The following is a 22,612-nucleotide window of genomic DNA, read 5'->3' on the forward strand; positions in this document are numbered from 1 at the left end:
TATATATCGCAGGATCGATTAAATTGCACAGCCCTAGGTGTGGGAGACTATCTACATGCACAAAAGCTATAACACACTACAGGAAAGGGAAAACCTCAAAAAGCATGATAGGGCCCCTTTAAAGAGGAACCGTTGTCTAAAAAAAGGCAGAAAACTTTATTACACCTCTAAATCATTCAGATCTATTCCTTCCTTACCTTCTTTCACAATAAAAGCATCAAAGAATCTCAGTTTGTAAAAGACACATGAAAAACATACACTATGAGGATAATAACATTAATATAGTAGTCTCCGTAGTCGGGACAAATAACAACAAATCCCCTTTTTTATTTTCCTTTCACAATAAGGGCCTTAGGCACACGTCCCTGGTGTGTTGTGGCCTTTTTGTATATCTGTCTATCTCCATCATTTGTTTGCCTCTCTTGCTTAAGGCACGATAATCATGACATAAAAGTCAATTTCTGACAAAAGAGCCAGTTGTCATAGCGACAGTTAAGCAGGCACAGAGTGTGACAGAGTAACGCTGGTTGTGTTTTACCTCACTGAGCTGAAGTTAACTTATCAGCCTTTCAGTCTGACTGGAGAGGACTCTCCCTCCACATTATTGTAGAAACATCTTCTTCTTATATCCGTTAGAGCAGCTAGCACGGCACCAGATTCTAATAACAACAGCGCTGCACCCTCCCTCGCTCACTCGCATTTTGGCTGTGAGCTGCGGGCGCCAGATAAGCCAACATCCCCCATTTTCATCACTTACAGCGCCCATCGTACAGGGCGAATGAAACGTGTAACCGGGGTGAAAAGGGTGTTACATTTACTTAATTATGAATATTGTTAGGATGAGCCCCAACGGTCAAAATGTTTTTTTCCCTCCCAGAACTGCCAGCGCAGCACCTCCCCAGATCTGGCGCCCTAGGCGAACATCTAGCCAGTGCTACGGGCCGGCCCTGAGTTCATATCATGGTTCATATGTTTCAAATGACCCGGTGCTCTTTTTTTGGCAGAGGTGCGCATGCGCACCAGTTATGTGCAGCCCTGGTTATGAAGGTTTTTATGCATGTAAACGGTGTGCAGAGTCAAAACCCTCAAAGTACACCATGTAGCGAGTAAACTCTAACACAGAAAATACCTCCCCAAAACGCCTCGTTGGAGATACGTCACTGTCCATTTGATTCTTCCGGGTACATCATGATGTCATGTCGTCCCCGGAACGAAATGGACCAATCCGTGGAGCCGTTACGTTACGTCCGCGGAGCCGTTATGTTAAGCCCCCGCTGATTGGTCCAAATTGACCAATCCACGACTTCCTCACACACACACTCAGTGCAGGCAGCTCAGCTGATTTCTCCTCCCTGGCTGCAGGCTGATAACAAACAGTTGGGATCGCGGCGAAATTCTCTCTGCAGACCCATTCTCACAGCGTTTATCAACCTTTTTCTTACTCAATATCAAGCCACACTTATTGTTTTTACTTCGGCTGTGACTTTGTGTGTGCTCAGGATGAGTTTGGCTATGTTTGGCTGTGTATCGCTAAACAAGGAAATCACACCTCCACGGAGTTCAGCGCGATTCACAACGTCCTGACTGGTCCCGACCAATCGGAGCACAGTGGGCTCACAGGGAGGGGGGGGGCAAGAGCTGCAACGAGCCGTTTAGTGGAGAGAGTGAATACTGCTGAATACACATACTTTACAGAGATGCTGTATGAGAAACCAATGTGAGTTTGGAAAATTGCACAGTATAAATCTATTCTAGTAGACCTCAACAATGGAATTATGATCAGTGGAAATGGCCATGACATAGGACCTTTAAAGCCTTAAATCCATCTCGGAATTACTCCACGGTAACAGCTGCTTCTAAATGTGTTTTTTGCTAAAATAGAAAAAAAAGCAGACAGTTTTTTTAAATGATTGGTGGAGATTTATTTTGGTCCATTGAACGATGTGTCAACACTGAATTGCAAACAGTTGTCGAGATCTTCCAAGAGTTGGTTATGACTTCGTTCAAAGCCAGCAAATCCTTCAGGAAATAAATAGTTTTGTGTCATTCTACAAATAGTCATTTTGTATGTTGTGTGTTGTTTGATCTCTTTGGGTTGACACTATAAATAGGAAAATGAATTCAACCACCACTGTTTAAATAAGTATCAACTTGCATTGAACCATGCATTTATGACCCTTTTGGGGTGTTATTGCAGAAGAATGGCCAGCTTGAGAGTATGATATACTCTATAGCAGTTGGGAACAGCAATAGTAATGGTGTAGCAAGAGCCAGAAAGAATAACTTTTTCTTTTTAAAAGCTTAGTAAAATCCACAACCTGCATTGCATTCGGGTTTTTTCAGGTTATTGACAGTTGAGAAACTTTGATCCATGTGTTTGGTGTGATAGATTTCACTCTGATTATTCAGTATCACTAGAAAATATTATGGCGGAAAATGTGCATCTACAAATATGAGGTCTTGACACCATCTGGTGATGTTCACTGTGGATGTCTGAGATATGTGAAACATTTATTTGTCTTACTTTAGCTGCGGAGTAAATATCTTATCATTAGGAACCTACTGTTCACATAATAAGGTGGAAGAATGAAAAGGTATTAGGTTGCATGCTATTTATCTTGCACAATACAGAAATAACCTGTTGAAGAAAAGTTAGGTAAGGCGCATTGAGTAAAAGGTGGGTGCCACCCAAGGAAAATATACTTCCAGTCTGCATTACATACTCAAATGCATTAAGAAATAACTGATGGGAGGGAACAATATCTCAACTGTAATTCCTTTGGCTTTGGACATAAACATAAAGGAAGAAACACACACTGTTTATTCCATTTCTCACACTTGTATTCCCTCAAACCCCTTTACATACCAAGGATTGACAACTGCCGTGTTGTCCATACCATCGCAGTAAGAACTGAAGGAACAGGTGTTTTTACTTGTTCTGGGTAACAGTATTTAAGCACTTGATTGTCTTTCCAGCTCTTGCTAGGGAAAACATTTTAAATAACTATTTTGCATTGAATAAGGGCCACGTGTACTCAAGTGTGAATTGGTTTAGAAACTGGATTATCTTACCCTTTATGGCTACACTGGAAAAGAAAACCAAACATACTGAACATATGGAGAGGGAAATCAATGTCTTAAACTTCAGCAGACCAATTCAAATCTATTGAAAAGGGGTTCTATATTTGAAACACTAAGTAATTGTGCCTTTCAGTAAAGAGGGTTGATCATGTTACCCCTTCTTTGTGCCTGGCCGTGTTACATTCCAATTACTGAAATACTGAATTGACAACCAGAAGTCTCCAGATGAGGGAGCTTGTGGCTCATCAGGATGGTTGTACCCAATTAGAACTCTCTGTGTTGTGACATGCCCAGCGGTCTTGTCCTTGTCTTTTCTGTTCCTCTGTGTGAGATCAGCCCACATCGGAATTACAACGACAATTCTCCCACCTCAAGTCTTATCTGTCCCACCCACAGTCTGATCTGTTAAACTTTCAACCACCAAAGTAAAACTGGGATACCTTTTAGGGTGAAAGGGTTGTATTATCCTCAAGTTAAGATGACAGATGTCCTCTTATTGATCATGCTTGTACTATAAAGACGTTGTTTTACTTGTGTAATATTGTTGTGTGGCACTGTACCTTTTATTTGAGTTGCAGTATATTTGCTTCATAATATGAATATTGTTTTCCAGTTTTCTTATTCTCAATGAAAAGGTATCCCTTAAATAACACGTTTTTCTTTTTTCTCTGTGACTGTAGACTGGCAAAATCTTAGCAAAACAACGTTGTATACCATGTGGTATATTGTGTAGACTCTGATACTTTGATATAAAAGGTGTGTCGCAGTCAGTGTTGGGGAAGTTACTTTTAAAAAGTAGTGTTTGCTCGTTACTCGTTACTTCTTTAAAAAAGTAATCCCTTACTTTACTTAGTTACCCTCCAAGGAAAGTAACTTTTTACGTTACTCATTACTTTTACGTTACTTTTATGTTGCTCGACTTTGGGCAGAACCCCATCTCTGTTCCTAAATGTGTAGGCTTACATAAAGTTCTACTATGGAGGACATAACATATGTCTTTTGTGCTCTTTATTATAAAAAAAATGCCACAGAGCACTTAACAAAACATTGGGCTATAGGCGTCAACACCACCACTAAACAATAATATCAAACAATATCAATATAAAATCATAATCATTAAGGGTTACAGGCTAGCCCCAAAATAGGTGCAAAGCTAGTGCAAATCATATCAATAGGCTACTAAATAGGCTTGGACTCAAAATATCATCATTTCCCCGGGGATCTTGAGCTACTAGCTTCCTGCTAGCATGTTTTCCTTTCAAATGCTTGGAGAGGTTGGCAGTAGAGTTAACGGCAGTGGACACAAGTTTCTGGCCAGGGCACAACGTACACCTTACTCACATTTTTTCCCTTAGTTTCAACAAGTTTGAAGTAATGGGAATACCTCCATCCCTCGAATGTTAGCGTTGGCTGCGCCTGCTTCTCGCTTGCCATCACTGCTCTTCAGTCTTCATGCCACCACTAGCGACCAGCCTCTATCACGTCGTACAGTGTGGAATGAGAGCTCGTGCCTAATGCGTAATGTTAGAAATTAAAATCAATGTTTTATGGCATAATGTACCTTAAACATACCGTCAAATGGGGGACCCTGATGTAAACAAGACGAAAGTCTTTCTCTGGTCTGCATCCCCTTAACAATTGTATGTTTTGAGCTGTACTCTACTGTACCCAATATACAAGCTGTTAATAAACTTTTCAATCAATCAATCAGTCAGTTTAAATGCTATTTTATTCTGGAAAAAAACGGAAGTTCTCAATACCAAGCTTTTATTCTGAAAATCCTTCATGACGACATCCGGGACTACCGTCCATTAGTATCATTAAAGTGGCTATTGACACCGTTAACATGTATTACATATAAAGTTCTGAAAGAAATAAGGAGGAGAAAAGGCAAGTGGAAGTAAGCAATGAATGTAAAATGTCGAAATCCTCTGTTTAACGCGATATCGGACACGAACGAGGGGGGAAGTCCCCTACGGCACTACAGCTCACAGAGAGGAGGAGCGAACAGCCAGCAAGCGGGAAAGACGAAGGCTTGTTGTGTCTCTTCGGCACGGCCAGCACCTGGGAGAGGAGAGGAAGCTGCAGCCTTTCTCTCCTGACTGAACAATATCCTGTTTGTAACATTACCGCGCCATATTTTTTAATTACAGTACAATTTGAACCTTCTCAGAGACTCCATGTAGTCTCCTGTTTAAGCTTCTCTCCTGGACGCGAGAAAAACGATCACGGTTTAAGCACACAGCTGAGTAGGCAGTGTCACTGTCACTCGTCCTTTGGAAAAGTAACGTTGCGGCGAATTGAAGAAGAAACTACGTTACGTTACCACATTTTCCGTAGTAGCGCGTTACACTACTTTTTACCCGGCAAAAGTAGTTACGTTACTGTAACGCGTTGCACCCAACACTGGTCGCAATGAAGACTATGTAAGGCAGTTTCACATACCGTTTCTTTGCAGAATCTCCCCTACAGTGGGGGGCTACTATCTTCAGTTGAAAACTGAATAGAGAAAATCAATTGGTACCAAAAGCCAGTTTTGATAAGAGTCCAGCCCAACTGTGTAATGTCAATAAAGCATTGTTGTCCAAAAGACGTTTGGCCCTCATCAGGTAAATTGAAATACTGCTGAATTTCATTAAAGTTTATATCCGACCTTCTGAAGGTAGAGCCACACTGTGGAGAGCCGCCCTGTGCTTTTTTTTTATCTAAGTGAAAAGGTCAGATGATTAATGGTGTGAACAGGATGAAACTCTGAAGGACAAAGCTATCGCCGAGGCCCAGATGAGAAAATGTTAGCCCAGACCTGGAAGGTGTTGAAATGGCTGCACTCTCCTTCCCCTCTCACTACTGCATTGAATGAGAGCTATCCTTTGAGTGGTCCTTTGAACTGCATACGGTTATCTACTGCTGAACCAAGATCATAGGGCTGAGTGGAGCTGAGGCATCAACCACTATGGGCTGAATGTTCAAATCTTCAGAAGAAACATGCTTACAAATAGGGTTAATATTTTCCTACAGTACAAAAAGCGAAGCAAATCAAATAAGTTTAAGGACAATGGTCCTATACCTGTCAAGCTTTCCATTCTCAAGGTACATATACAAAAAAGAAGGTGGCACATTTTGAAATTCTACACATTTATGAAACAAAAGGTCATTGATTTCCAACAGGTAAACAAATGCAGATTTATAGCCAATATCACAACTGAAATTGGTAGATTTGATCAGCTTCATGCTAGCTGTCTAACATCGTTAACGCTATCTCAGTGAGCTTTTTGAAAATGCTACCAGCAGCCAACTTTTTTATGTTCCATGTGGCTCATTTTAAAACCAGAATCTTAACTAACTACTAACTACTACTACCATAGTTAAGATTCTGATTGTCTTATCCAAATGTCAAGGGGTTCCAAAATATGCATTTGATGGCCTACATGCATCACATTGAAGAAGGACGCAATTCAAGTGAGATTATTATCTACCAGTTATTAGAAGAACTGCATCTTTAGATACTTAGACACTGGTTTCAACTTTTTATTGTGGGGATTGTTGACAGGTGTAAGAGCTCTACACCCCCTTATTGTCAGGGGAGGAATGGGTAAATAGTGCTCAGCTAAAAGGTGAAGGCTAACAGGAAGCCACTTGGAAGACATAGGTAAATGGGATAAAAGCTTTAACCTAATTGAGCTCTTTTCCTGATCTCCTTTATATGCCCCAGGGTCAGGTGATGCTTCACTTTCTCCTATACATAAACTCCACTTAACAAGACCTTCTGTATTTTTAATGAGACACTAGTGGTGAGTAGGTGTCAGGTCAGCCTGACAGCAGCTGCCCACGACCAGCTTTAATCCTCTGCACAGGTCCATTGCCCACATGTTCTTTTTCTTCCACTTTTCTCCCAATGCCCCATGTGTGAGGGCCAGATAAGATCACTTGAGATATAACTTTGATAATTCCAAAAGGAAATTATTTGGCCAGACAAATAATACAACAACTTGACAATAAAAAAACACAAATGCTGAGGTTATATCCTGGATTGCACCGGTTCGTTATCTTGATGAATTCCTTTGCATCTGCTAATAAAATTATTGATTTAACTTACATCTCAATCTTTTAAGTTACTTGATACATTTTGTCTTATTGCTTGTTCTTTATAGTGCTCGTAAGTTTAATTCTTAAAGATTTTAGAGCCCATATTTATCAAACTTAGGTATTTAAAATGTACTTAACTTTGCAAATATCTCTTTGTATCGTTAGGTTTTCATGACTGAATAACTACCAATCGAAATACACATTGACGTATTATTTATTGAGAGTTTCACATAAAAAAGCAAATTTTCAGCTTGATCAAGACAAATTGTATTCACACATTTTGACATCAAAACAGTGAAAAGACTTCAGAGAAAACAAGAAATATAGTACATCTGAAAGGAAATGAGTAAAAGGTTGGCAGAAAAGTGTGTACCTAAAGGACGCTAACAGTCAAGACAAAATGGTTTTCTGGGTCTTTTATAAACCTCTAGAGTTCTCCTAAATGTAACATCATATTTCAGTCACATATGAATATGTATGTATTAGTAGGAGTCATGGTAGAGACAGTGCCCACTTGATACGATAACCAACAGCCTTTATCTACAGTCGAACTACTTGCAAAAACGCACCTATTTGCCGCTGCTTTTAATTGAGCTGCCCATACTCACACTACAGTATGCCTTTTTAGTCATGTATTCTGTACCTGCTGTGTTTATTTATTTATTTTATTTCATTACCTTTGCTTATTATGCCTGTTTTTAAATGCCTTTTTAATAATGTATTTATGCTGTATTTGTTCTTAAATGTCTTTTGCTTTTAATCTGTAAAGCACTTTGAATCGCCACGTGCTGAAAAGTGCTATATAAATAAAATTGCCTTGCCTTGCCTTACCTTACTTATGCAGATTCATCATCGAGCTCTTGGAAGGCAGGACTTTGTTTGTTTGTAATTAAATCCAGTATTGAGATTCTCATGCAATATGTATCTCTTCATCCCAAAAGAAGTTTATATAATTAGTTTGTACATCATTTAGCAGACAAATGAAACATAAAAATGCAAGGCCGTTTGCTGACATTTACGTGATTTGCATCGGTGAGTGTTTGCTCACCGCACTCATCCACCTCCAGATCACAGGACTGTGGTACAGTTGCTCATGCAATAGTGATGGTTGGCAGTGCATGCCTGCATGGGGCCAAGAGTTTTTGAAGGTCTGTGTTGATTTCCCATGTTGGCAAGCCTACTCAGAAGTGCAAGCTGGGGATATGAGTGCACATTGTCATCAGGGAGGAGGAGGGAATCCAGGGGCGGGTACTGAAGTGGGCCGGTCGGACGATGTGGGCTGGTAATTAGTGGTAATTACTTGCGGTACCGAATTGGGCCGGCGGTACCGAAGTGAGCCGGTCGAGAGTCCCGGGCTGATTTGTAGTCCCAATCCACCCCTGAGGGAATCAGTAAGAGGATTTATAATATGCGAGGATTAGCGAACGCAGTTATTCAGTGCTCTTGGAGACACGAAATAGTAACAAGAAACTTTACGTGTTGTGAATAGCAATATAAAAAGAAATGAACATGACTAAGCCTTTTTTTAGATTAATTTGTCGCCCCCAATGACTCAAAAGTACCCGTTCAGTGGGTATATTCATTGAGCTTGCATAATCTTAACCTTATACTCAAACATCCCGAATCAGACGAGATGTCAGGCAGCTGAGTACTTTGATATATCTGGAAAGCCTAATAACAAACATTAAATGGTAACATTTAGTCTTTATATTGCCTTAATGTAAGCTTCTCTGAGGTAATGTAGACGTAGGGCTGCAGTAATTCATCTTTTAATTGACAGACATAAACACTGTGAGCTTTTGTTTGTATAATTGATTAATCGCTGAATAGTTTTAAATGGAAGAATATGGGTTTTGGGCTGACAAAAAAACCATTTAAAAACATTGTCTTTGACTTTGAGAAACTGGGATTGAAATATTTCACAAGTTTTTACATTTGTTGATCTCAAATAATTGGTAAATGTAATGACAAAGAAAATAAATACGAGTTGTTGTTAGTTCCTGGTTTCCTATGGGTTGTCATTTTTTAATACCAGATGTTTTCTTGAAATAATAAATTATAAAAATATATTTTATAGTGATAGTTATATTATAGTTAATACGTCCATTGCTTTTTTTGAAAATATCTTTGTTTTTACATCTTTGATCATTAAAAGATCACCTTTAGGGCCACATTGGAGATATTTTCAAACAAAGCAATGGTTGTAGAAACTATAATATAACTATTACTATAAAATATATTTTTATGTTTTATTTGATTTATTTGATTTATTATTTCAACAAGATCTTACATTCAAAAAGCTAGCAAGTGTAGTTAAGCTAAAAGGAGGATTATATCAAGTATTTTGTTAGAATTGTTAAGGAGTCTGCCTTTGGCATTTTGAATGAACTTGAGTCTGGAAAGATCTGCTGTGTGTGACACCTGCTGGAAAATTATTTTCTTAGAAGCAATTATTGGGATTTTGAACAGATGTGATCACGATGCAAAACATTTTAATTGAATCACAGGCTTTGTATTAAGATCCGTATCAAATTGGTTTCTGAAGGAGAGATAACAAGCTCTTATGCCAGCTTACACAAGGGACTAGTTAGTCACAGTATCACAGCTTTGCTCCGTAACCATTGCAACAGCTTCTCTGTACAGTAGCCTATTAACCTCAAGGATATAAGATGGCAGATTTAAATATGGACTTACTTGTTGATATTGATAAACTGCCTCATTTTAACACAGTGAATTTGAGACTTACAAAAGCACATTTCGAACAAATCTAAAATACTGTTGGACATCACGTATTATGTGCTCTTGGAAAACCCTCACCCTAAACTCCAGGAGATATTTAAGAAAATAACACAAACGGACATAAGCATAGAATTCAGAATTATAATATATTAAGATTAATCCTATAATCATAACATTATGGCAATTAAATGTTGAATGCTGAAAAGGTTTAGACCACAATGATCATCCATAAGTACAGTTAAATGAATATGTATATAAAAGGATCAATGATATATCACTTTTTGCATTTAATAACTAATGATTTTTGTCTAACCCACTTGTTGTTACAGACTGTTTCCTGCCTTATGTCCAAAAGAAGATTAATGACATTTATATTTTTCTAGAATTGGCATCAAAGAGGGCGAACCTTAATATCTATGCCATTGTGCCACCCTAATTTGAATGATAAATTAATGAATCTGAGAATAATTCTGCTTTTATTATAAAGCCTTAATAGGTGTATCTATCCCCGTCATCCTCTTTTTCTGTCTCTCCTTCTGTTGGTCTCTGTCTTTGCTCTGTTGCCATGGCACCTCAGCGTCTCACCTCTTCAATCTGTTTTTGTGTTCCCATTGAAGGCTCCGTCACCTGAACCTGAAGCAGAGCTGACAACAACAGCAGTAGCAGCAGAAGTAGTAGTAGCAGCAGCAGAAACAGTAGCAGCAGCAGAACCTGAACCAGAACCTCAACCTGAAACAGAACCTGAACCAGAACCACAAGATGAAGTCTTTGGTAAGAGGATCAAACACATCTTTAATTTCAATACATAACACAACTCTCTACTCTTAGACCCTGTTTACACGGAAACAAAAACGAACAGAATTCGATATCAAAAAAGTCTTCTGTCCACACCATGGATGTATAATAAGAACTGGATACAGCGTGGGAGGCGGGGCCTCATTCATTCCTATGAGAGTTGCTCAATGGCGCATGATGACAAAATGGCCCAACTTTTGAGAGAGCGAAACGTCACAGATTACCCGGCATGCCTGAGAAGTACCCGTATGTGCACTCATAGAGCATGCGCAACTTTAACCACGCCGCCCAAAAGGCTCGTTCACATTACGCACGTGAATTTGCGTACACGTAACAGCACCGCACGTTCATGACAGCATGGTACTGGATTTATATTAACGAGGCGGCAGTTAGCAGCTAGCTAGTAAATTATGCTAAGTTACACATCAATCGTTATGTACTTTTATATTACGCTGACATCAGGATCTAGTGATATCCAAGCAACAGAGCTTCATTTAGCATGATACTTGTGTGGGTTGTACATGAAACCACTTGGTAATATATACAAATGTATATATTGAAGCCTGTTATGATCAATTGTGAGTTAAAACTTTATCTAAAAAGTAAAGCTGATGATGGATTACTGTGGTGGAGTTAAAATAACAATAGCTTATTTCTTTTTGAAATGTGATGGAGTAAAAGGATAGTAACTGTGATTATTCATGTTAAGTAGCCCACAAGTAACTAAAACAATTGCAAGTGCAATAAGAAGCTACAGGAACGTTAATTTACGTCAGTAATATTAACTTTATTTAATACAACATTTACGGTACAAGATTTACATCATACAGCCCATGTAGTATAATATTTTACAAATGATGAATTACAGCAAACATGTGCAATATATCCATTATTACAGCTCCGTGGGCTGGCAGTAAGGCGATATGGGTCCGTTGTTATTGTGCATCCATGGGTAAAGAGAAACTCATGTAGTACTGAACACGTAACATGAATGTGCCGGGCGGCGCGGTCCCGTGGGTTAGATTCATAATGCAGAGGGAAATAACTCTCAGAATAACATTATTAGCACATTTTTACAACTTGAGGAACAAATGTTTTTAATAAGGGCTATACAAGTGTTCATACTGGGTTGTTTATTTAGTTTAAAAAAAATTATCCAACGAGTTACAGACCACTCTTTCCCAATGTAAGTCAATGGGAAAAAGTGTTTCCGGGCGCAGCAACCTAAAGGAAGTGTAGTACCGCCGTTTGACCAGCACGAATATTCTTATCAGACTCCGGCGCACTTCCTGGGGGTTTGGTCCACACGCAATCGGCTCAATAAACGTGTCCGTCCACACAAGGCCGCTCGACCCGCTGGAGACGCTGTAGTACATATGACGGGCCTGTATGTGGCGCTGTACTTCCGCCACAAAATACTCCAAAAGCAGCAAAGAAGACCTCCCGCGCATGGTTGCCATGGTTGCCTGGTTGCCCTTCTGTTTATTATCCGCGGTGGATTTAGCAACATGTAGTTCTCCATGTCCACTTGTTGCTGATGGTTGTGGTAGAGGAGCTGTAGATTTGACGCGGGGGTGAGCAGCAGAGGTGGGGAGAGGCAGGGCTCTGGCTGTTTCGGCGGCCTCGGTTTCTTTTTTTCTCCCTCCCCGAGGTGAGCGTGTGCTCCTGCTTTAAATGGCAGGTGCACCGCACCCACTGCCACTAACTCTGAGCCTGGCTCCCGAGCAGGACGTTCAATCTCCCCAGTAGTCCACCAGCAGATGAAAAACACCCACCTCTCCGCCTCTTCCAAGGGACGAGGGAACCGTGCGGCAGAGTTTCCGTTTTTATTTTTATTTCCGCCGGTCAATATGTCCGTTACAGTTTAAATCTTCCTTACAAAATTAGAAAAGTGCCGGTCAAAGGTCTTCTTTGTTATTTATTGAGCTTTAAAACAAATTGATAACGACTCTATATAATAATATAAGAATAATACACGGAGCCTCTCTTTTCCTCCCCTTCTCCTGACAGCCCGTCAGTATTCGTCTCATGCAGCTGACTGATCCAGTAATGAGTGACCCGACAGTAGGGCTGTCCCGAACACCATTTTTCGGGCTCCGGATATTCGGTAGTAATCCGCGCGGGGGATGTGTAGTAATCAGCAGCGAACCGCTTCAACACGTGTATTTCGGTTTATTTACGGCATTCATTTGGTTCTTCTACAGTATTGTTGTTTTATAGTTATTTGTTAATGTATACAACCCAATTTGTGTTCTTTGAAATTGAAAAGGATATTGCATTGTGTTTGTTACTTTCGTTGCAGTTGGATATGTCTTAAGTGTAATTTGGCTTGGCTTCCTATTTGTATGGACATACTTTTATTTTGAAGGAGAGTTAGCGCTGTTGACAGGAAGTTGTTGTTGCTATGGAAACAACGTGACAGAGATTAATGAAGAAAAAGTCATAGCTACATATAAAGACGGAGAAAGTAAACAATAACGTTTATGGTTAAGTGTTAGCACCCCTGAAGAGGCACACGCTCTTACGTTGATATTGGAGATTTCAATCAATTTAAAAAAATCGAATATCCGAATAACGAAATTGAAACCCGAATAGTACTCCAGCGAATGAATATTCGGATATTCGAGTACAGCCCTACCCGACAGTAAGAATAAACATATCTATAACTAGTTTAGGCAGTCTATCCATCCATCCATCTTCTCCCGCTTATCCGTGGTCGGGTCGCGGGGGTAGCAGTTCCAGCAGAGAGCCCCAAACTTTCCTTTCCCTGGCCACATCAACCAGCTCTGACTGGGGGATCCCAAGGCATTCCCAGGCCAGCGAAGAGATATAATCCCTCCACCTGGTCCTAGGTCTACCCCTTGGTCTCTTCCCAGCTGGACGTGCCTGGAACACCTCCCTAGGGAGGCGCCCAGGTGGCATCCTAACTAGGTGCCCGAACCACCTCAACTGGCTCCTTTCGACGCGAAGGAGGAGCGGTTCAACTCCGAGTCCCTCCCGGATGACTGAACTTCTCACCTTATCCCTAAGGGAGACACCAGCCACCCTGCGGAGAAAACCCATCTCGGCCGCTTGTATCCGCGATCTCGTTCTTTCGGTCATGACGCATCCTTCATGACCATAGGTGAGGGTAGGAACGAAAATGGCCCGGTAGACAGAGAGCTTTGCCTTCTGGCTCAGCTCCCTTTTCGTCACAATGGTGCGGTAATGCGACTGCAGTAACGCTCCCGCTGCTCCGATTCTCCGGCCCATCTCACGCTCCATTGTTCCCTCACTCGAGAACAAGACCCCGAGATACTTGAACTCCTTCACTTGGGGTAAGGACTCATTCCCTACTTGGAGTGGACAGTCCATCGGTTTCCTGCTGAGAACCATGGCCTAGTTTAGGCAGTTTGAGAGGTAATTAAAATAGCTAAGTGTGATGATCTAACTTGAAGTGTGTGTTTTGCTCCGCTCACCGCTCCATCACATCGGGCGGAGCTACAGGTGATCATGCAGAGCTGTGTGTCTCCGTCAGCAGCAGCTGATCTCTGATCGCTCTCTCCTGTCCGATTAGACTTCACTTGCGTTTCTGTGCATATCGATCAAATCTAGCTAGTTCTAGCTAATGATATGACTGCCTGCGTGTCAAAGGACACCTAAACAATAAGCGAGAGGTGGGGAGAGGCGGGGCTATGGCGTATCGGGCGTACACATGGAGCCGTTTGGCCCCCCAGAGCGTTCCGTCCGCAGATCTACCCACCTTGGGACCCGTTATCGTTTGAGGGCTCCGTTTCCGCGGTTCCGTTACGGCCTCGTGTGAATGAACCGGGTCCATACAATAGAGAACTGTAGGGGATAACACCCGTTCCGTCTCCGTGTAAACGGGGCCTTAAACTATCAATAAAAACGATTGGACTGCAAATCTATGCTCAATGCAAAGGAGCATTGGTACTAAGTAGGGATGGGTATCGCGAACCGGTACTAAGTCAATACCGGTACGCGGTACCTGATTGGACGGTATCGGTATACCGTTAAGCCGCTGGACAAACGGCGCTGCTATCGGTATGTGTTACTGAATCACCCTCTGATTGGCCACTGTAAATGCCACTCGTCATCTCTCTCAACAGCCTCTTATTATTGTTGTGAGACTCCCGCAGGCATGGCGGACAGAGCGAAGCGATCGAAGGTCTGGGTGCACTTTAAAAAATGTAGTTGCGATAGTGCAAGGTGCAATCTATGTACTCAATTAGTTGCTTGTAAAGGGGGTAACACAAGCAACTTAATGAAGCATTTGCAAACTAGACACTCATTGAATCTAAAACGGTGCAGCGTATTTGACAGCCTAAACAATGTGGTTGCTAGTGATACTGCTACTGCAGTCTCGGTTCTAGTGCTAGGGGGCTTCAGCCGCGCCGTGTGTAAATGTGACCTGAACGAAGGCTCGCAGGCAGGTTAGCTGCCACGCACGGGTTATATGTTTTGTTTTCCTGAGTGAAGTCTTGCAGGCACATCACCTTGTCTTTTTTTAGTTTATTAACACTGACAGTGTATTAATGTGAGCTCCTACACCTATAATAATTTGGCCTTTCATTGAATGCTTTATAAACCAGTTAAACTTACAGTAGTCACTGTAGGACAATGTGTTAAGGATCTCATGTCGAGCTAGGTTGTCAGTTTGAAATGTCTGGATGAAGATGTAACTGATTTACAAATGTTAAAAAATGTTTAAAAAAATGCCTCTTTTCATCCTCTGTCTGAGGGAAAACCCCAAAAAGCATGATAGGGCAAGCCAGGCCCCTTTAAGTTATTTTATTTATTTTTGTCTGCTTCTGAGAAGCTAATGTATAAGTTATACAGTTATTTCTGCAAGAAAATTACAATAAAATGACTGTTTAATCTTCACATCTTGTATTCATGTCTATCATTTTGAGGACCAAATTATTGAAAAGTATCGATACCGATAAGCAGTACCGGTATCGGTATCGATAAAATCGTAACGATTCCCATCCCTAGTGCTAAGTGAATATATAACAATGCAATCACACTTTTAATTTGCAATTGCCAAATCTGGCTGTAAGATTGTGAGAACTGTGTAAAAAGCTACATTTTGAATTTGAGAGCACATCTTATCAGCTAAGGATAGTTTTCTGTTCAAAAGCTTGAGAATGAAATTAAATGTAGATTATCATTAGTAGTTTATGAGGCCTTAGACATAAAGCACAGGGGGAAGCACTGAATTATTTAAAGAAACCTGTCGAACCTGGAAAATCAGCCTTCAATCCCTAATTTACAATGGAGCTCCTTTTACTCCATCTATAATATCCATTTATTTATTTTTGGCAACAATGTAAGGCTTTTGCTTTGCAACACCAACCCAGAAGCTGCTAATCCTGCGGCGTGATATTTGTGGGAATTATGCAGCATGTCTGGTGATAAATGACCATGATGAACAATACTTAATGGTTCGTGAAAACCAACTGTTCATCGTAAAATGTCACAAGAGGCGAGTTCCAGGCTCTCCAAAGTTTTACTTTTTTTTTTTTTTTTTTTACAGTTTAGTCCTTAGAGAAGTTCTCCATCTGTATCATGCATTGGGACATGTGGGGGGTTAAAAAAAAGTATTTGTAATACTGCAGCTCAGCAGATGAGGGCAGAGTTTGTTGGCTCTACTAGGTCGATTGATTTAAATGATATTACAAATGAGGATAAAGTGAATTAAGCTGAGGCCAGAAGAAAATTGAAGTTGTAGGTCTATTCAAAAGAAAGATATTTCCATAAAAGAAGAAAAGTTTTTCCATTAAATCATCCCCAATGAAAATGTTTTTACTGCTTGGAATGAAGCCATCACCATGTCTAAGGCTTCCCGTTGCCTCTTGTCAACGTTGGAAATTGGAGGCGAGAGAAGATGCAACCTCGCTGGGTGAAGGGAATATAATTTTTTTCTCACATACAATATGTACTGCAGCAAATGCCTAGAGCCAAACTTCACTGAATCACAGTGTGTTGGCTTCTCAAAAGATGCCTGCTGCGACTTGTTGGTATGCCAAAAAAGTAATCGCAAAGCAACAAGGAGAGGTACACGTTTTGGGAGAGGGCAAGTTGGTTGTTCATTCCGCAAGAGAACAAAACTTCAAGACATTGACCGATTTGTGTGGGAAGAATGTTCAAGATGGGAAGACAGCAGAAGACAAGTGTGGCCTGTTTTCTCCTTTCTGTGTCAGTCTTGATTGTTTCCAGGGTGAGCTGAGGTGAAATGCTAGAGGGGAAGGATTTGGCCATGTGTTCTGACTAATGTAGCCAACGCAAAATACATAATACTAAGCTTGTAACTGCTTATTTGGAGTTTTTTTGTTCAAAGGCGTTGTACATCCAATTGTATTTCCCAGTATTTTGTATCTCTAAATAGCCATTTTAGGGCTTAAAGCAGTGGCGTAGCCACTATAGGGCCAGGGTGGGCCCAGGCCCACCCAGTTTACTCATTGGCCCACCCTGAGAAAGCTTCGGTGTCATTTAAAAAAAAAATGTTTTATTAATTTTTAATTATTTTATTATTATTATAAAAAAATGTATTCACCCATTGAGAATATCCAAGAATTCAAAGTGAAATTCAAGTGAACAAATATCGAGTTTAATTAATGTTGTATGTGTTTTGTATTTTGAGAGATGCAGCGTGTCTGTGAGGCCCCGCCCCCGCACGCTGATGAGAGAGATCTTTCAAAATATATTGAAAGTTAGAAACGGAGATGGTTAGATAAAATGTGCAAGATAACGTTTATGTAGCATTTCTTTATTGTCGAAATGATTACATTTATAACGGGATAAAATCAAAGTGAATGGCCTAATGCTGCTGAATGCATGGGGCAAGTGACTTGAAAAAGTTTTAAAAGTTATTACATTGTTTCAGATAATAAATAATAATAATAATAATGATAATTCATTCTATTTAGGGGCGCCTTTCAAAGGACCCAAGGACACCTTACAATTCATAACATATTCTAAGGAAAGGTTTTAAGACGGTACAAAGAATGCAGTCCGGATGCAGTCCAGAATGACACCAAGATGTTGTGTTTGTGCTCTTGATAAGCCATTAGAACAGTAAAATAAGTGTCTCCTGTTCACCAAAACATACCCATCTGTTATGGAAAAAGAAAGTATTCCAAAAGTATTCTAAAAGTAATCTGCCACCGGTACCGGCGGGGATTGTTGTTAGCTTCTGATGCGCAGAAGAAAAATCTGGCTCACCCTATTTTTTACAGGCGAAAGTACATTTCTGCCTACGCTACTGGCTTAAAGTCCAACATATTACAATCATTCCCTTTTTCCAGAATGTTCTCCTTCACCGCGACTCTCAATCATCACTGGCAGATAGAATCTAATCCCAAGAGATATTAAATATTACTTTCTTGTAGTAGTTTGAAAGGGTAGTCCAAAGAGCTTGAAGTGCTTTTGTTTGAGGTGCTTATGGGTAGTTAGTTTATTACTTCAAGTAGATTGCGGTCGGCATGTTGCATGGCATAGGACAAAAGCAATGTACCTCTATGGACAGAGGAAGTGCTGAAACATATTAAGCGTCTAAAAGAAAGACTCGACCAAAAAAATCAATAACAGTTTAAGTTTTCACTCTTACACGACAGCGCTTTGCGATGGGGAAATTAAGCTATTATTTCTGCTCTTTTAAAGGCCACCAGCCTCCTTTGACAAAAAACTGTAATTCTACCTCTCGGAAAACAAGGGTTGCTGGTCCACTGCTGCATCGATCGGTTGGATTGTGTGTGTTATTGTGTTTCATCTGCATTTTGAAGGGTTAGTCCAGTGGCGAGCTCTCTGAGGGCCTAAGATATTCTACAAAATCATATTTAAAAACATTAAAAAAATATTTCTTAAGTTATATTTTTCATTAGTTTTAAAATAACATTTCCAAAGAAATAAATCCTTCGAATCTGCCTATTCAGTTTCTGTTTGAATGTGAAGGGTTAAGAGGGCCTGGTATAAAAGTCACGTCTCGCCACTGGGTTTGTCTGAATTCACACAATATCACATGCAAACTTACGAAGCAGGTATACTGTAGGTAGAATTAATCAGAAGGCATATTTCACTACTTTACCGAAAAAAACATATTACTGATAAATAAATCAAGTGTGTTTTGCATCAGTTTAAGTTCTATTTTTCAGTCAACATAGTTATGCTAAACCAATTTCTCAGCCTGAACTGTGTGTCCATGTGCATGCATGCATGATTGGATTTGTGTGCTGCTATATTGATGTCATGTCAGGGCATCTTGTTTGAGTGTGCATTCTTCTTATGCATAGGGAAACTACCAGATAGCCAGGAAAGTAATACCTTGCATAGGCCTCATAGGATTGATCTGTTAGCCACTTGATTCCTGTTCTCTGCAGTTAATTAATGTGCCTTGTGTTTAACACCTGCCATTGATCAGACATGGAGGATCCACCACTGACACAAGTGATACTTCAATGAAGCCTCCCACGCAACACAACATTACTCTTAACCTTTGTAGATTACATGGTTACCAAGCAAAGACATTAAATGAATCGACATGTATGTCAGATAGGTTACTCTATGACCAGGCTTTCTACTTCAGTTACATGTTGCTTTGTTGCTATTTTCTCCCACACTAGACTCTTGATGGACCTCAGTTTCTGCTTCTGGCAGCTCATAATCAGAACACGTATAATAATGATGCCACATCAAGTAACCAGAGCTTTACATAGGAGGTATGAAGAGAGCTGCAAATAAACCTCCGTCTTGCAAGATGAAAGTCTAGCTCGGAAAACCTCCAAATAAAGTATAAACTGTTGCTTTGATTTTATACCTGCAGTTTTTTATCAACCAATCCGTGTCACTCAAACCTCCACTATATATTAAATGCATTAAAATAAATGCAATTCAGGTTGTTGGTAACCATTGAAGAAAGTGTTGCTTGTAAAATAAAATCCTTCTTAAACTTGATACCACAATCTTGTAGGCAAACCATTTTTTGATTTACTTACAGAGCAACATTAGCATTCAATAACAGTCCTGCTTACATCCGTCTGTTAATTGTCAGTTTTATATTTACTCCCTTTTAGTTCTGTTTTAGTCACCAGGTACTCTCTTTTCTTGCCCGATGAAGGTCTAGCACAACAACAAAAAACATTGCCCCTGTCTCTGTAAATAGAGGTGCATAGTGTCCTTTGGATAAGAAGAAGACTAAGACTACTGATCTGAATGCAGTGTCTGCCACGCTCCTTTAGGTTTAAGATTGATTCATTTGGTAAATGAAGACGTGAGCAAAAGCTTAGAGGCTAAACTTAAAGAGCAGTTTGTCTTGATTTAGGTATGTTATAGAGGTAAGTGGAAATCAGAGCTCTATCATAGTGTGTATTTAGTTTGATAGCCATTGGTCAACAAACTACTTGAGAGCACTGCGGTATAGATTCCACTTTGATGCTTAATGTTTAACCGGTTATTTGCTCAGTCAGCACTGCTTTCTAATAGTATTTAAAAATCCCATTTTCTTATCAGTTTATAACTCTTGCTAAGGGGAAAATAGCTATTAGGATGCATTTAAAACCGCCCTCTTACATGTGCACCCAGGCTGAACTAATTTAGAGCCATTAGAGTTGATTCAGGTTGCAGGCAAAAAAAGAAAAAGACACATTTTTGGCACAAATTAGCCTATAGTTTAAGTGTTTTATGACGGGCATGTTAGCTTTGCTTTATTAGAGGCTGTTTTGGTAAAGTTGTCATCAGCAGGCGTCATGACTCATCCCGGCCTGTCCAGCGTCTGGGGATGTCTCCATGCGACACTTCCTGTTTGCACTGCTTTTCCACTGAAGGGCAAACACCACCATCATCTGTGCGGCTCTTAAAAGCCCATTACGACCCCATTACCTGACCGAGGCTGCGAGCAGGCCCCCGCTCAGCAAAACAGACCCCCTCTATCTGCCTGTTTGCCTGTTCTGTCCTGACTCTATCTGGGTCACTGTTTTCGCAGCATCACAGGGTGAAGTGAAGAGAAATGAACAGCAGTTGAGGATAGAAACCCAGAGGCTTGTGTTGATGAATGTCTGATTTGACATATGAAAGATTGGTTTCTACCAATACATTATTATGCACATGTATACTGCTAATAACATTCAAAAATTGTGCTAGAAACGGCTATATAGAATGTGTAGAAACAGCAATATGAAGGGTTAGAAACAATTGTATGCGTTGCGTAGAAACGGCTTTATACGCTGGTAGAAATAAGCAGTTTGCAAGCCTTAATAAAGGCTATATGCGGCACTTTGAAATAGTTATGTGTGTTGTGTAGATAAGGCTGTATGAGGTGCTGGAAAAAGCTGTATGGGCTTAATACAGCTTTGTGCAGCACAAAGAAACAGCTATATGCACTGCGTGGTATATAGTGCAAGAAAACAGTTGTTTATAAGGTTTTAAAAAACTCTGCCTCACAAAAGAAAAGCATTATGCTGGGCTTAAAAAGGCTATATGCGCCAAAAAGGAACAGCTCTTTGCCCGCTTGAAAGTGGCCATTTGCAAGGCTAGAAAGGGCTATATGTGGGGCATAAAAACGGCTCTCTGGAAAAAGAATAAGGTCTGAAGTCTATTTACAACCAAAGCAACAGGCTTAGAAACCTTGTTCTCTCTGCACGTATATAGATCCCTTCAGTACGACGAACAGCACCATCAATGACCAACAAAAAACAGTTAAAAGCAGGATTGATTGATTCCTAGTGATGGTTTTTGAGCAACACAAAATAAAAAGTACTACCTGTTTTTTTTAGGCTCAAATTGTCAAAGCCTGTTTGCCAGTCCCTTAACCCATTGTCTGGGGTAGCTGCAAATTGATGGGCTCGACTACTGGATGAAAAACATCCTTTGAATGTTAACAAAACAACAATATATCTACCTGGTATCCTCTCTGATATGTCTTCTTAAATGTGTACTTCCTTCTACTGTGAATGCTATAACATAATTTTTGACTTTTGGATATTGACTTGATGTCAATGTCGGAAGATGCCTTAGAAAATGGTTAGCATTGTCAACGTAAACAAGGTATATTCAAGGACAGACGCTCATTACCCTTTTTTGCTGAACATTTTCAGGATCATAGAAAGAGAACTAGTTCAATGGAGGAAGTACACAAAGGATTATGGCTTCTCTTGGTTTAAAAAGATAGGCTTTTCCTTATAATTAGCCTGTTGTTGTGCTCCAGTCTCTTCCTATTCCCACCCTCATTGGACATGACTTTATTGAGATGAATCAATGTGGGTTACCTAAGCACACACGTCGCATACATCAGTTCTCATCCCAAAAATGACGGTAATATAGGAAAAAGGGCTACAGTAGCTTTGGAAATGTGATTCATTGCACATTTCCCCCAATAATCTAGTATGCCTTTACCACAAAAAAAAGAGTGAAGATATAAAGAGAGATAAACCATTGACTGCATCAGTCAGAAAGTGACAACTCCTTATTTTAAGCCTCATCTCACATTGTCAGTGCGAAGAAACTGCATACTGTCAGTGAGGGTCTTTGTGACTCCGTTAATACACATTGCACACAATAATACGGTAATGCTCTCTGGTTATAGCAGCTGAAGGACTAAATGAAGGAGGACATGCAAATACAAAATTAGATGGGGAATTTTCAGACCCAAAAGAAAATATAACTATATTATTAGAATCGATATTAAAATAGATGTTCATTATTGATCTCAATTTGGGAAATGTGTCCATCACAGCAGCATGTAAACAAGCATTGCACATGAATTGAAAATTAGTATGAAATTGTTTAATTCCGTGACATTGTGACATCACTAAGTAAGACGAGCAGTTACAGTGGTGCAAAAAAGTATTTAGTCAGCCACCAGTTGTGCAAGTTCTCCCACTTAAAAAGATGAGAGGCCTGTAATTTGTATCCTAGG

The 22,612-nt window shown here is 40.1% G+C and overlaps 1 protein-coding gene across 3 annotated transcripts in view; it reads left to right on the forward strand.

Moving 5' to 3' along the window:
* Nucleotides 1-22,612, forward strand: part of mbpb (myelin basic protein b) — an 87,738-nt gene that overhangs the window by 22,148 nt on the left and 42,978 nt on the right. For all 3 annotated transcript variants that reach the window (XR_004570355.1, XR_004570356.1, XR_004570354.1), the window contains exon 3: nucleotides 10,524-10,677. The gene's annotated coding sequence lies outside the window, so the exon portion shown is untranslated. The remainder of the gene's footprint in view (nucleotides 1-10,523; nucleotides 10,678-22,612) is intronic.

The sequence above is a fragment of the Gymnodraco acuticeps genome, unplaced genomic scaffold, assembly GCF_902827175.1.
Source record: "Gymnodraco acuticeps unplaced genomic scaffold, fGymAcu1.1, whole genome shotgun sequence".
In the NCBI taxonomy this organism is placed as follows: Eukaryota; Metazoa; Chordata; class Actinopteri; order Perciformes; family Bathydraconidae; genus Gymnodraco; species Gymnodraco acuticeps.